At 39.3% G+C, this 16322-nt stretch overlaps 1 protein-coding gene across 1 annotated transcript in view; it reads right to left on the reverse strand.

The window, feature by feature from the left end:
* The window catches only part of PSD3 (pleckstrin and Sec7 domain containing 3), a 566767-nt gene that overhangs the window by 423990 nt on the left and 126455 nt on the right, over positions 1 to 16322 (reverse strand). The window contains exon 2 of the mRNA XM_065900035.1: positions 7784 to 7892. The gene's annotated coding sequence lies outside the window, so the exon portion shown is untranslated. The remainder of the gene's footprint in view (positions 1 to 7783; positions 7893 to 16322) is intronic.

Genomic DNA, 16322 nt, shown 5'->3' on the forward strand with positions numbered 1-16322 from the left:
AAAAAAATGAAGAGGAAATAGGCAACCTACCTGAAAAAGAATTCACAGTAATGATAGTAAAGATGATCCAAAATCTCAGAAATAGAATGGAGGCACAGATCAAGAAAATACAAGAAATGTTTAACAAGGACCTAGAAGAACTAGAGAACAAACAGTGATGAACAACACAATAACTAAAATGAAAAATATACTAGATGGAATCAATAGCAGAATAACCGAGGGAGAAGAACAAATAAGTGAGCTGGAAGATAGAATGGTGGAAATAACTGCCGAGGAGCAGAATAAAGAAAAAAGAATGAAAAGAAATGAGGACATTCTCACAGACATCTGGGACAACATTAAATACACCAACGTTTGAATTACAGGGGTCCCAGAAGAAGAAGAGAAAGAGAAAGGGTCTGAAAAAATATTTGATGAAATTATAGTCAAACACTTCCCTAACATGGGAAATAGTCACCTAAGTCGAGGAAGTGCAGAGAGTCCCATACATGATAAGCCCTAGGGGAAACACAGCGAGACACATATTAATCAAACTAACAAAAATTAAGTTCACAGAAAAAATATTAAAAGCTGCAAGGGAAAAACAAAAAATAACATATAAAGGAATCCCCATAAGGTTATCAGCTGATTTTTCAGTAGAAACTCTGCAGGCTAGAAGGCATTGGCAGGATATACCTAAAGTGATGAAAGAGAAGAACCTACAGCCAAGATTACTCTACCCAGCAAGGATCTCATTCAGATTTGACAGAGAAATCCAAAGCTTTACAGACAAGGAAAAGCCAAACCAGCTTTACAACAAATGCTAAAGGAACTTCTCTAGGCAGGAAACACAAGAAAAGACAAAGACCTACAAAAACAAACCCAAAACAATAAAGAAAATGGTAATAGTAACATAGATATCGATAATTACATTAAATGTAAATGGTTTAAATGCTCCAATCAAAAGATATAGACTGGCTGAATGAATACAAAAACAAGACCCGTATATATGCTGTCTACAAGAGACCCACTTCAGACCTAGAGACACATACATAGACTGAAACTGAGAAGACAGAAAAAGATATTCCATGCAAATGGAAATCAAGAGAAAGCTGGAGTACCAATACTCATATCAGATAAAATATACTTTAAAATAAAGACTGATACAAGAGACAAGGAAGAACACTGCATAATGATCAAGGGATCAATCCAAGAAGAAGACATAATAATTATAAACATTTATGCACCCAACAGAGGACTGCCTCAATACATAAGGCTTAAAAGGGGAAACTGACAGTAACACAATAATAGTGGGGGACTTTTAACCCCCCACTTACACCAATGAATAGATCATCCAGACAGAAACTCAACAAGGAAACACAAGCTTTAAATGACACAACAGACCAGACACACTTAATTGGTATTTATAGGACATTCCATCCAAAAGCAGCAGAGTACACTTTCTCCTCAAGTGCTTACAGAATATTCTCCAGGACAGATCACATCTTGGGTCACAAATCAAGCCTCAGTAAATTTAAGAAAACTGAAATCATATCAAGCATCTTTTCTGAACATAAAGCTATGAGATTAGAAATCAATTACAGGGACTTCCCTGGTGACACAGTGGTTAAGAATCCACCTGCCAATGCAGGGGTCATGGGTTTGATCCCTAATCCAGGAAGATCCCACTTGCCGCGGAGTAATTAAGCCTGTGTGCCACAGCTAATGAGCCTGTGCTCTAGAGCCAGCAAGCCACAACTACTGAGCCCACATGCCACAACTACTGAAGCCCATGTGCCTAGATCTCTGCACCAAAATGAGAAGGCACTGCAATGAGACACCTGTGCAGACTAGCTCGCAACAAAGAGTAGCCCCCACTCGCTGCATCAAGAGAAAGCCCACATGCAGCAATGAAGACCCAGCACAACCAAAATAAATAAATAAATAAATAAATAAATAATTCTTTTAAAAAAGAAATCAATTACAGGGAAAAACTGTAAAAAATACAAACCCATGGAGTCTAAAAAAATGCTACTAATGAAGAGATCACTGAAGAAATCAAAGAGGAAATAAAACAATACACAGAAACAAATGACAATGACAACACGATGACCCAAAAACTATGGGATGCAGCAAAAGCAGTTCTAAGAGGGAAGTTTTCAGCAATTCAATCTCACCTCAAGAAACAAGAAGAATCTCAAATAAACAATCTAACCTAACATCTCAAGCAACTAGAGAAAGAAGAACAAAGAAAACCCAAAATTAGTAGAAGGAAAGAAATCATAAAGATCAGAGCAGAAATAAATGAAACAGAAATGAAGAAAACAATACCAAAGATCAACAAAACTAAACTGGTTCTTTGAGAAGATACACAAAACTGATAAACCTTTATCCAGACTCATCAAGTAAAAAAGGAGGACTCAAATCCATAAAATTAGAAATGAAAAGGGAGAAACTACAAATGACACCACAGAAATACAAAGGATGATAAGAGACTACTACAAACAACTATATGCCAATAAAATGGACAACCTGGAAGAAATGAACAAATTCTTTGACAGGTACAACTTCTAAGACTGAACCAGGAAGAAGTAGAAAATATAAACAGACCAATCACAAGTAATGAAATTGAAACTGTAATTTAAAATCTTCCAAGAAACAAAAGTCCAGGACCAGGTGGCTTCACAGGTGAATTCTATCAAACATTTAGAGAAGCGGTAACACCGATCCTTCTCAAATTCTTCCCAAAATTTGCAGAGGGAGGAACACTCCTAAACTTATTCTAGGAGACCACCATCACCCTGCTACCAAAACCAGACAAAGATATCACAAAAAACAAAAATTACAGGCCAATATCACTGATAAACATAGACGCCAAAATCCTCAAAAAATTACTAGCAAACAGAATCCAACAACACATTAAAGGATCATACACCACAATCGAGTGGGATTTATCCTAGGAATGCAAGGATTCTTCAATATAAGCAAATCAATCAATGTGATACATCATATTAACAAATTAAAGAAAAAAAACACATGATCGGGGCTTCCCTGGTGGCGCAGTGGTTGAGAACCCGCCTGCTAATGCAGGGGACACGGGTTTGAGCCCTGGTCCGGGAAGATCCCACATGCCGCGGAGCAACTAGGCCCGTGAGCCACAACTACTGAGCCTGCGCGTCTGGAGCCTGTGCTCCACAACAAGAGAGGCCGCGATAGTGAGAGGCCCGCGCACCGCGATGAAGACTGGCCCCCGCTTGCCACAACTAGAGAAAGCCCTCGCACAGAAATGAAGACGCACTACAGCAAAAATAAATTAATTCATTAATAAACTCCTACCCACAACATCTTCTTTAAAAAAAAAAAAAAAAAAAACACATGATCATCTCAATAGATGCAGAAAAAACCTTTTAGACAAAATTCAACACCCATTTATGATAAAAACTCTCCAGGAAGTGGGCACAGAGAGAACCTACTTCAACGTAATAAAGGCCATATACGACAAACCCATAGCAAACATCATTCTCAATGGTGAAAAACTGAGAGCATTTCCTCTAAGATCAGGAACAAGACAAGGATGTCCACTCTTGCCACTATTATTTAACATAGTTTTGGAAGTCCTAGCCATAGCAGAGAAGAAAAAGGAACAAAAGGAATACAAATTGGAAAAGAAGAAGTAAAACTCTCAGTTTTCAGATGACATGATACTATACAGAGAAAATACTAAAGATGCCACCAGAAAACTACTAGAGCTAATCAATTTGGTAAACTTGAAGGATACAAAATTAATGCACAAAAATCTCTTGCAGTCCTATACACTAACAACAAAAAATCAGTAAGGAAACAATCCCATTTACCATGGCAACAAAAAGAATAAAATACCCAGGAATAAACCTACCTAGGGAGACAAAAGACCTGTATGCAGAAAACTCTAAGACACTGATGAAAGAAATTAAAGGTGATACAAACAGATGGAGAGATATACCATGTTCTTGGATTGGAAGAATCAATATTGTGAAAATGACTATACTACCCAAAGCAATCTACAGATTCAATGCAATCCCTATCAAATTACCAATGGCATTTTTCATAGAATTAGAACAAAAAATTTTACAATTTGTGTGGAAACACAAAAGACTCCAAATAGCCAAGCAATCTTGAGAAAGAAAAACAGAGTTAGAGGAATCAGGCTCCCTGACTTCAGACTATACTACAAAGCTACAGTAATCAAGACAGTACTGGCACAAAAAACAGAAATATAGATCAATGGTACAGGATAGAAAGCCCAGAGATAAACCCATGCACATATGGTTAACTAATCTATGTCAAAGGAGGCAAGAATATACAATGGAGAGAAGACAGCATCGTCAATAAGTGGTGCTGGGAAAGCTGGACAGCTACGTGTAAAAGAATGAAATTAGAACACTTCCTAACACCATACACAAAAATAAACTCAAAATGGATTAAAGACCTAAATGTAAGACCAGACACTATAAAACTCTTCAAGAAAAACACAGGCAGAACACTCTTTGACATAAATCACAGCAGGATCTCTTTCGACCCACCTCCTACAGTAATGAAAATAAAAACAAAAATAAACAAATGGGACCTAATTAAACTTAAAAGCTTTTGTACAGCAAAGAAAACCATAAATGAGATGAAAACACAACCCTCAGAATGGGAGAAAATATTTGCAAACAAAGCAACTGACAAGGGATTAATCTCCAAAATATACCAACAGCTCATGCAGCTCAACATCAAAAAACCAAACAACCCAATCAAAAAATGGGCAGAAGACCTAAAGAGACATGTCTCAAAGAAGACATACAGATGGCCAAGAGGCACATGAAAAGATGCTCAACATTGCTAATTATTAGCAATTATTATTAGCACTTATTAGAGAAATGCAGATCAAAACTACAATGAGGTATCACCTCACACTGGTCAGAATGACCATCATCAAAAAATCTACAAAGAGGGGCTGCCCTGGTGGCGCAGTGGTTGAGAGTCTGCCGGCCGATGCAGGGGACATGGGTTCGTGCCCCGGTCTGGGAAGATCCCACATGCCGCGGAGTGGCTGGGCCCATGAGCCATGGCCACTGAGCCTGCGTGTCCGGAGCCTGTGCTCCACAACGGGAGAGGCCACAACAGTGAGAGGCCCGCGTACTGCCAAAAAAAAAAAAATCTACAAAGAATAAATGCTGGAGGGGGTGTGCAGAAAGGGAACTCTCTTGCACTGTTGGTGGGAATATAAATTGATACAGCCACTATGGAGAACAGTATGGAGGTTCCTTAAAAAACTAAAAATAGAATTACCATATGACCCAGCAATCCCACTATTGGGCATATATCCTAAGAAAACCATAATTCAAAAAGACACATGCACCCCAATGTTCACTGCAGCACTATTTACAATAGCCAGGACATGGAAGCAACCTAAATGTCCATCAACAGAGGAATGGATAAAGAAGATGTGGTAAATATGTACAATGGAATATTACTCAGTCATAAAAAGGAATGAAACTGAGTCATTTGCAGAGATGTGGATGGACCCAGAGACTGTCATACAGAGTGAAGTAAGTCATAAAGAGAAAAACAATTATTGTATATTAACACATATATGTGGAATCTAGAAAAATGGTACAGATGAACCTATCTGCAGAGCAGGAATAGAGACACAGACATAGTGAACAAATGTGTGGACACAGGCCGGGGGGCAGGGGGGGGCAGGGGGGGAGGGAAGTGGGGGTGGGATGAATTGGGAGATTGGGAGACATGTATACACTAGCATATGTAAAACAGATAGCTAGTGGGAACCTGCTGTATGGCGCAGGGAGCTCCACTTAGTGCTCTGTGGTGACCTAGATGGGTGGGATTAGGGGGTGTGGAGGGAGGTCCAAGAGGGAGAGGAAATATATATACATATAGCTGATTCACTTCGTTTTACAGCAGAAACTAACACAGCATTGTAAAGCAACTATACCCCAATAAAAAAATAAAAATAAAAAATAGATTAAAAAAAAAAAAAAAGTACCTGGCACTTCATCTCTGCATACCTAAATTAAAATGCACACTCTTCACCCTCCATGATTCTGCCCCTTTCTAAATGGTTATCTTTCTAAACCTATCTCTCACAGATATGCTTTGCAAACCAACCTGGGCAGTTTCCTCCATGTTCTCCAAATTTTTTCTGCCACCACACCCTTGGTCATACCCTTCCCTCAGTCTGAAATGCCCTCCCCAAAACTCAATTAATCAGAATACTAGTCATTCTTTAAGAACAGTGCAACTTTCACCTCCTCCATGAAGCCATCACCAGCACAGCTGAAAATGATCATTCCCTCTCTCTGACCAAAGAATTAGCCCCCATGTGGCAAGGACTGTCTTCTACTTCTTTGTACCACGACAGTGCCCAGCACAGGTGACTAGCACATAATAAGTGTTCATTAAATAGATTTGTTTAATAAATGCATGCACATTTACACACCTGCAGAATAACATCACACTACAAATAAATAACACCAACCATTTTTACCAAGGCAAATAAGGAACAGGAGATTTAAAATGTCATTTTGATTCTCCTCAGGTACACTTGGAAAACTACAAAACCTATGAGTAAGGTAGACCCAAACTCACCCACCAATAAGTCAAAGGACTATGTAGACAGTTGATAGTATCTCTATATAGTGAAGTAAAAATCATGTTTTATCCAAGTTAAAAACAGCTTAATTAGCACAAATTCACAAAGTTAAGGCTATGCCAAGGAGGAGTTTTACACAGTCTTGGGGTGATGACAGTCAGTACTCCCTGAGACAAAGTGAATAAATGATTAAGTGCCCCAAACCTCTAGCCTAGAATGTTAGGTATTTATGCTACATAATAAAAGCAGAATGATTTTTTTAAAATAATTTAGCTGTTTTATACTTCATTAAGAGTCTCCAACTACTAAAATATCTAATAAATGTTCATTATTAAGATAAAAGGAATTATTGATATACACTGCATTCTTGCTAGCCCCAGGTATTAGGGAGCCCATTATATAATCCCATCTAACACATAAATCAAAATGAATAGTTAGCATTTGACTTCTTCAACTGAACAACAGCTACCAATACATTAGGTCAGATTCCTTGTCTACCCAAAACAGAAAATCAGTGTCAGTGATGGAGTTGAGGAGACTCAGGATTGTATTTTTTCTAAATGTCAGCTTCAAAGGTCAGGAATATGATGATGATAATGATCATAATAAATAATAATGGCAGCAAACACTTCCATATCATTTATTACATGCCAAGTATGGTTTTGAGATCCTTACATACGGCAATCTACCTAATCCTCAAAAGATTTCTGAGACATATATCACTATAATCCCATTTTACAGAGAGAAAACTGAGGCAAAAATAGCTTGGACAACTTACTCAAGGTCACACATCTCATAAGTTACAAGGCCAGAATTGACGCTCAAGAAGCCTAGCTAAAGAGCCAAAGCTCTTAACCACATTCAGTACCCTTCTCTGCCTGACTCCCAGGACTCCTATGGCCTTTATCTCCTGCTGATTGAGTACCTTTTCTCCATCCGCACTGCTGCCTTCCTACCTCTGTGAAACCTGTTTGCTTTAATTATTCACTAATAATTCTACATCTTCCTAAGGTGTAGAACTCAGAAATACAGGATGTGATTCTAGTAGCCTGTTTTAGGTAATTTCAAGTCACTTCTTGATTTGAAGAATTCTCAGCTTCTGAGATTTGAAATTTCAATAGCACTTCCTATCTGTTACCTGAAAGAGGAAGGTAGGGAAACACTTACTAGTATCTGGAGTTTTCTCTTCAGATCTGCCAAATAAAAATTCATATTTGGCCTTGGCAACACTCTGGGAATGTGCTGATGCACTGTTAACCCAAACAAATGTCTCTGCCTGCAAAATTAGAGCAAAACAAAGACATCATTAAAAGTATATCATAAAAAATACATCATAAAGCAAATCAACCAACAAGAGAATGGTTAAGACATTTCTACTTGATAGAATGCTATACAGCCATTAAAAATGAAACATAAAAATCATAACATAAGTCAGAATACAAGATGATCACAGCAAGATTACAACTATATAGAAAGATAAACATATAAACATCTATAGGGGAACAAGAAAAATATGAAAAGTTTGGCTTGATTGGAGGGCAGAATTATGGTAGAATTTCTAAAAATTAAGTATATGTTACTTTTTTGCAATAAGAAAACTGTATTTTATTTTTAGACACATCATTTTCCAAATGATTATCATTACCCACAGTCCATACCAGGAATACTTCTGTGCATGGGTTCTGCTAAAGTACGTCAACAAAAAGTAGTCTTTCCCCAAAAGAGACCACATTTTTATTTAATCAGGAACACCATTTAGCCAAACAGGAGTACCGGGCGTTTATACTTATTATCCTAAATTCAAGCATCTGTCCCAGTGTCCTTTGGGACACTTATTTGAAAGAAAAACTACAAAGGTCACTGAAGTGGTCCACAACATGATCCTCAACTCCTATCACCCTTCTCCTGGCTGCTTTAGGCAACTGCCAAAAATCAGGAGTGCCTCCTTTCTCTGGCCTAGGATTAATTAAAAATAAGTAACGAGGCAGAAATTTCAAAACACAAAGAAATTTGACCGAGTCCAATCAGGGAGTCATTATGCTGCCTCTTCACTCCGAACTCAAAAATTAAAACCAGGATCCAGATATTACCACACTGGTTTCTACCATCTAATCATGAGGCATCTTTCTCATGTCTGAGCAGCAACTGACCATTCACTTTAGGAGAGAGGAGCATGAAGGGTTCTATCAGCAACCAGGCAGCTACTTCAAGGAGGGAAATTTCATGACATCTGCTTTACCCTTTGGAGCAGAAATGATTGACAGCAGTGAGGAGGCGCATGGCTGGGTTATGAGTACCTCCATCACCCTCTGCAGACAGGTTCAGTGGGCCCGCCTCTCTTTGTTCTTGAATAACAATATCAAAGACCTTCTTGAACAATTTCAAGATAGCAATTTCTTAAAATAGCTCTACAATCACTTAATGTTCACAATGTGTAAAATTATTCCACTCCTCTTGGAGTTGCATGTTTCATAATCACAGGCTGTTAATTATCCTTTTCCCTGATGGAGAGGCAATATTCACTTGTTGATGTGTTTAGGGAGCCTCAGACTGATAAAGGAGGAATTTGGTGCCCTAATTTAGGTAGGGGTGGTTAAGAAAGGCTCTCTAAGGAACCAATACCCACAGAGATGAGAAGGATGGGAGCTGAGGAAGGGCAGAAACATGCAGCTGAACAGAGGGAGGGTCACACACAATGGCCTCAAAGTATGAAAGGACCAGGCTACCCAAATAACTGAGGGAAAGCCAACGTGGCCACAGAACAGTGGGTACACGGGCAAGTTCAGAGGCAGACCAGAGAAACAGCACAGCACGAACAAACACTTGAAAGGAGGCAGGGGCCAAAACACAGGCTGCAGGTCAGGGAAAGGCTTGACGGGAAGCCACTGGACCGTTCTAAATGTACGGTGGTCACTAACGTTTTTATTAGATCATTCACTTACACTTTTAAAAAAATCATACGGTTGTTATAGGGGAAACTGATTGGAGTCAGTCAAGAGGAAGGAGAGACACCAGTCAGAAGTGCCAATGAGAATGCATGAAAGTTTCGAGTAGGATGACGGCAATGGAAACAGATAGAAGTAGATAAATATGAAATATACCTGTAGGGAGACTCTATATAAATTTTCTGACAAACTGTGTTTAAGGAATAAGGGAAAGGAAGAAATCAAGCATAACTGTAATGGATAACATTTACTAACCACTTAACTCCAGGCCAGGCTGTTCCAGTGCAATACCTGGGATGTCTCATGCAATACTCAGAACAGTCCTATGAGGTGGGGGCACTGCTGCCATCCCAGTCTCACAGGCAGAGAAAGGGAGGCTTGTCGCTTGTCCAAGGTGACACAGCTAGTAAACCGTGGACCCCAGATTCAGATCCTGAATCCAGAACCCATGGCCCAGAGAATGATCCCAGGAATCTGGTTTGAGCAGCTGGGTGGTGTGTTGAGATGGGGGAGACTAGAGAAGAAACATTGTCAATAGATTGCATTTGGGCCTGAGGTAACCTCAGGAAAACAATAGAGAAGAAGATTTTAAAGGAAAACTCCATTACTTGGGAAAAGAGTCTAAAAAAGAATGGATATATGGGGAATTCCCCGGCGGTCATTAGGACTCTGCACTCTCACTGCTGAGGGCTGGGGTTCAATCCCTGGTTGGGGAACTAAGATCCTACAAGCTGCACAGCGTGGCCAAAAACAAAAAAAGAAAAAGAATGGATACATGTATATGTATAACTGAATCACTTTGCTGTACATCTGAAACTAACAACATTATAAATCAACTATACTCCAAAGTAAAATAAAAATTAAATTAAATTTTAAAATGCTGATTTCTGCATCAGGGAAATGCAAATCAAAACCACAATGAGGTATCACCTCACCCCTGTCAGAATGGCTAACATCAAAAAGAACACAAAAAATAAATGGTGGTGAGGATGTAGAGAAAAGGGAAACCTCCTACCCTGTTGGTGAGGAAAAAAACAAAACAGAACTCCATTACCATGGTGCTAGAAAATAAGAAATGCCATCGATGAAGCAGCAGTTTTAAGGAATTCCAGGAAGGTAATTTTTTGACACACAGTCTTAAAGCCTGGGAACTATTCTCCAAAGAAAGGTTCCTTTTGAGCAAGAGTGCTTAACCTCAGAATTTTGGAAGTCTGAAGTTAGACAGGGAAAAAAATTACATCTTTATTTTCACTTAACTTAAACCGAAATGTAGCTTTTTTTTTCAAATATGCATGTACTCAACAAACCACAGTATTATTATCAGTAACCGTAACTTTGTCACTAATTGAAATCACAGCCATTTTCACTTCATATAACAATTATTGCAAATAACTTGAACTATCATTTATACCCATCCCTACTTTGAAATGACAGTAGTTACAAGACCCACCACTAAATCTCACTATGAATAAGAAAATACAATATATCACCATATCACACATTTGTTTAATATTTTGGTACCCTATATAATTGGTTTCTTTTACAGCTCCATGTATATTACTGTATACACTTAAAAAGCATTACTCTGACAAGAGATCCAGAGCTTTACCAGACTGTCAAAAGGGGCCACAGCACAGAAGAAGGTTAAGAGACCCTGTTCAAGAGCATCAGTCCTTAAACTGCAGTGCATGGTCTATTAGTGGCTTTGTAATCAGCTGTGTGGGTTATGGCCAGATTTTCTTTATAAATAAGTTTATACACACACATATATATTTAACAGAATAAAATGGAAAATACCAAAGTAGATATAGAACTTGGTAAGATAACCATTGTTTTATGAAACTTCTAGAGTGTGTGTGTGTGTGTGTGTGTGTGTGTGTTTTGGGTCATGATGTAAAATATGTTTTTCACCGTGAGTCCAGATCAAAACTGTGGAAACACAGTGTTCCAGAGTGGTTCTCAAACTTAAGCATGAATTAGCATTACCTACAGGGCTTGTTAAAGCACATATTGGGGTTTCACCCAGAGTTTCTGGTTCAGGGGGTCTGGGATTTGGGGCCTGAGAATGTGTGTTTTCTAGCAACTTTGCCGGTGATGTTGATGCTGCTGGTCCAGGGACCACATTTTGTGAACCACTGCTCTAGACCAGTGTTTCCCATGCTTTACTGCATATATGAACTGCCTGGGAGTCTTGTTAAAACACAGATCAAGCATGTCTGGGGTGGGGCCTGAGACTCTGCATTCCTAAGAAGTTCCCAGAGGATGCTGATGCTGGTCCACAGAGCACACTTGTGCTAAGGTTTGGAAGTGAAGCGCTGTTCAAAGCACAGACTCTCACAGAAGAGAAACACCTGTGAAAAGGATGCTCTAACCAAGAGTAAAAGATACTACAGGGCTCCACTCTAATAAAGCACTCCATACTCTGAAAATTGTGGGAAACCCCAAAACCAAACATTCAGGCCCAGTCAAAGCACCACCATTCCCCTGCCTTGCCCAGTGAAATAAAATTCACTCGGCTTATATTAGTTATTCTTAAAGCTAGGTGCCCCACTGCCCTTTCCATGCCAAGGGTTACAATTCTTCACCCACCTATCTCCACAACAACTTTTGCAGGTCAAAAAAATTTTACTTGAAATACTCAGCACTACTTTTTCTTCTGTATTACTAACAGAAAAATATATATTCTTTTTTATCACAGCCACTGTGATAAAGTATGGGATATGAAGTAACATTAGCAAATGGACTGTCGGCTGATCCAGACTTGAATCCCAGGTGAGACTCCCACAATCACACTAATGTTCAGTCCTGGACTTCAGCTTCAGTCTTAGACTTCAGCTTCTTTTTATTGGTAAAAAGAGATATTCAAATTCATCTCTAAGGTCCCTTCTAATTCTGAAGCACAAAGATTCTTCACACTTCTGAGCCACCTTCACAGATATTTCATTAAGGAGGAATAACACAAGTCTTTTCCTTGTATTGAAGTTACAATGACATGGTCACCATAATATGTAAGTCGGCAGTCCATCTTTAAATGGACAGGACAAGTAAAATCTCAACCTTACATTTTACATGGCTTTTCAAATTTACAAAGAGTTTTCACCTAATATCATCCAAGTCTCAAGATGTTGCTGATTATAATTACCAATTTCAGATACAAGAGAAACACTACTGACGTAAAATAATTTTTTTAATTGCCTAACTATAAAAAATCAAGAGAAAGCAGAAAGCTGCAAGCAAATTTTAGAAGTAATTTCAGTTGACTTGGTAGGGGACGTATGGGGTCAGGGGTGGGAGAGGTGGAGACAGGGCTTGAGGGTAGTCTGAGGAGGGTGGCGTGCTCCTTCACATCCTTATCATTTCAATTTCAGGATCATGTTCAGAGGATATGAGACCTCTAAAGTCAGTCAGGGCTGAATATTATAAAGTGCTTTAAGCCAAAGAATATTAAAAGCTAAACTAACGACTATAAAAATGTTTCACAACTCACTCAAAACTAATATGATTCCAACATTCACACTCCATGCCTGATCCCACTCAGTGCCATCTGATTCCATCACCCAGAAGTCAGGCCCACGGAAGCAGGGCACCGAGTGCAGCAACTCAAGTACAGGCAGCACTAGAAGCTTAGTGCCAATGCTGCCAAAGACAATGGTTGGGTGTTATGGGCAGAACTCTGTCCCAAAATTCATATGTTGAGTCCTAGCTCCAGCACCTTACACGTGACTGCATTTGGAAACAGGGTCTATAAGGTCATTAGGGTAGGCCCTAATCCAATATGACTGGTGCCCTTATAAGAGATTAGGATACAGACACACATGGAAGTCCATACAAAGACACAGGGAGAAGGCAGCCAGCCATCTGCAGGCCAAAGAGAGAGGCCTCTGAAGAAACCAACCCTACTGACACCTTGAGCCTGGACTTCTTAGATTACAGACCTGTGAGAGCATAATTTTCCCTCTGGCTAAGCTACCCAGTCTGTGGTACCTTATTACAGCAGCCTATCATCAGGGAAAGCTGAAAGAGTTAAGAGCAAATGGGAAGTTGTTTAAGATGACAGGTAACTTAGGTCTGTTAAAAGGGAACAGAACCAACCAAGCCACACCAAAGAATACTCAAAGGCAAAGGAAAGGGGGAAGGGGGAAGGTGGAAGGAGGAGGGGTCAACACAAGCAGGACTGGTAAAAAGGAAAGGTTATCAAGCAGTTAGATCCCCAGATCTGCTTCACTGGAAAATTTGCCACCCCCCACTTCATCCAGGCAAAAGACTGGAATTTTATTCATGAGTGAGATTTTTCACAGAACATCTCTGGCCTGGGGGACACCAGGCACAACTGATACAAGGACACCAGAGTAGCAAGGGGACTTGCTTGTTGTATGCTAAGATGCTTAGACTTCTCCAGCTCTGTTCCCTGAGCTGGTCTACAAGCAGGCACCCCCAGTAGCAATGAGCACACCCAGCCACTCAACATCCAGTTCTTTTATTTCACCCAACCTATGGAGTGCTGCACCCTGGACTTTACCCTGCAGGCAAGAGATCTGAAGAGCTTTCTCTGCAGAAAGCAACCACCTCATGAAGAAAGACCTAAACAGTTATGTCAGGGGTCCACTGATGAATGGCCTACCAGCTCCTCCCCACAGTGAAGCTCAGAACTTCCAACTGGTTATTTAGACCCACTATTACATGACATTAGATTCCTTAACTTCCATGACTATGAGTTATTTGAAAATTACAGGCCCATTATTTTGCAGAGTGTTCTTCAACGTGGGTTTGTCTTTACATTTCCTCATGATTACAGTCATATACTTTTTTTTTTAATTTTTATTTTATATTGAGTGTAGTCGATTTACAATGCTGTGTTAGTTTCAGGTGTACAGCAAAGTGGTTCAGTTATACATATATCCATTCTTTTTCAGACTCTTTTCCCATATAGGTTATGACGGAATATTGAGTAGAGTTCCCTGTGCTACACAGTAGGTCCTTGTTGACTATCTATTTTATACAGAGTAGTGTATATGTTAATCCCAAACTCCTAATTTATCCCTCCCTGACACCTCTCCCCTTTGGTAACCATAAATTTGTTTTCTATGTCTGTGAGTCTGTTTCTGTTTTGTAAACAAGTTCATTTGTATCATTTTTTTAGATTCCACATATACGTGATATATGATATTTGTCTTTGTCTGACTTACTTCACTTACTATGATCATCTCTAGATTGATCCATGCTGCTGCAAATAGCATTATTTCGTTCTTTTTTATGGCTGAGTAATATTCTATTGCATATATGTACCACATCTTCTTTATCCATTCATCTGTCAATGGGCATTTAGGTTGCTTCCATGTCTTGGCTATTGTAAACAGTGTTGCAATGAACACTGGGGTCCATGTATCTTTTTGAAATATGGTTTTCTCTGGATACATGCCCAGGTGTGGGATTGCTGGATCACATGGTAGTTATATTTTAAATTTTTTAAGGAACCTCCATACTGTCCTTCATAGTGGCTGTTATCAATTTACATTCCCACCAACAGTGTAGGAGGGTTCCCTTTTCTCCACACCCGCTCCAGCATTTACTGTTTGTAGACTTTTTTTTTAACTTTTTATTTTATATTGAAGTATAGCCAATTAACAGTGTTATGATAGTTTCACGTGCACAGCAAAGGGACTCAGCCATACATATACATGTATCCATTCTCCCCCAAACTCCCCTCCCATCCAGGCTGCCACATAACACTGAGCAGAGTTCCCTGTGCTATACAGTAGGTCCTTGTTGGTTACCTATTTTAAATAAAGCAGTGTGTACATGTCGATCCCAAACTCCCTGACTATTCCCTTCCCCCATTCTTCCCCGCTGGTAATCATAAGTTCATTCTCCACAGTGGCTGTATCAATTTACATTCTCACCAACAGTGCAAGAGTGTTCCCTTTTCTCCACACCCTCTCCAGCATTTATTTCTAGACTTTTGTCTAGAAATAAATAAAAACAAGTTTCTAGACTTTTTGATGATGGCCATTCTGACCGGTGTGAGATGATATCTCATTGTAGTTTTGATTTGCATTTCTCTAACACTTTGCAATACTGAGCATCTGTTCATGTGCTTTTTGGCCATCTGTATGTCTTCTTTGGATAAATGTCTATTTAGATCTTCTGCCCATTTTTTTTAAATATTTTACTATACTCACTTTATTATTTATCCTTCCATCTACGTATAGTTCAATCCTTCCTTTTATATCAATCAGTATATTTCAAAAAATATTTGTGGACACCAAGTACACTTCCTTCTAAAAAATTTAATATGCATATAATCACCTAAAGGTCAATATTTATTTTTTAACATCTTTATTGGAGTATAATTGCGTTACATTGTTGTGTTAGTTTCTGCTGTATAACAAAGTGAATCAGCTCTATGTATACATACATCCCCTCCCTCTTGCCTCTCCCTCCCACCCTCCCTATCCCACCCCTCTAGGTGGTCACAAAGTACGAGCTGATCTCCCTGTGCTTTGCGGCTGCTTCCCACTAGCTGTCTATTTTACATTTGGTAGTGTATATATGTCAATGGCACTCTCTCACTTCGTCTCAGCTTAGCCTTCTCCCTCCCCGTGTCCTCAAGTCCATTCTCTACGTCTGCATCTTTATTCCTGTCCTGTCCCTAGGTTCTTCAGAACCTTTTTTTTTTTCCTTAGATCCCATATATATGTGTTAGCATACAGTGTTTGTTTTCCTCTTTCTGACTTACTTCACTCTGTATGACAGACTCTAGG

The sequence above is a fragment of the Phocoena phocoena genome, chromosome 21, assembly GCF_963924675.1.
Source record: "Phocoena phocoena chromosome 21, mPhoPho1.1, whole genome shotgun sequence".
NCBI classification, from domain to species: Eukaryota; Metazoa; Chordata; class Mammalia; order Artiodactyla; family Phocoenidae; genus Phocoena; species Phocoena phocoena.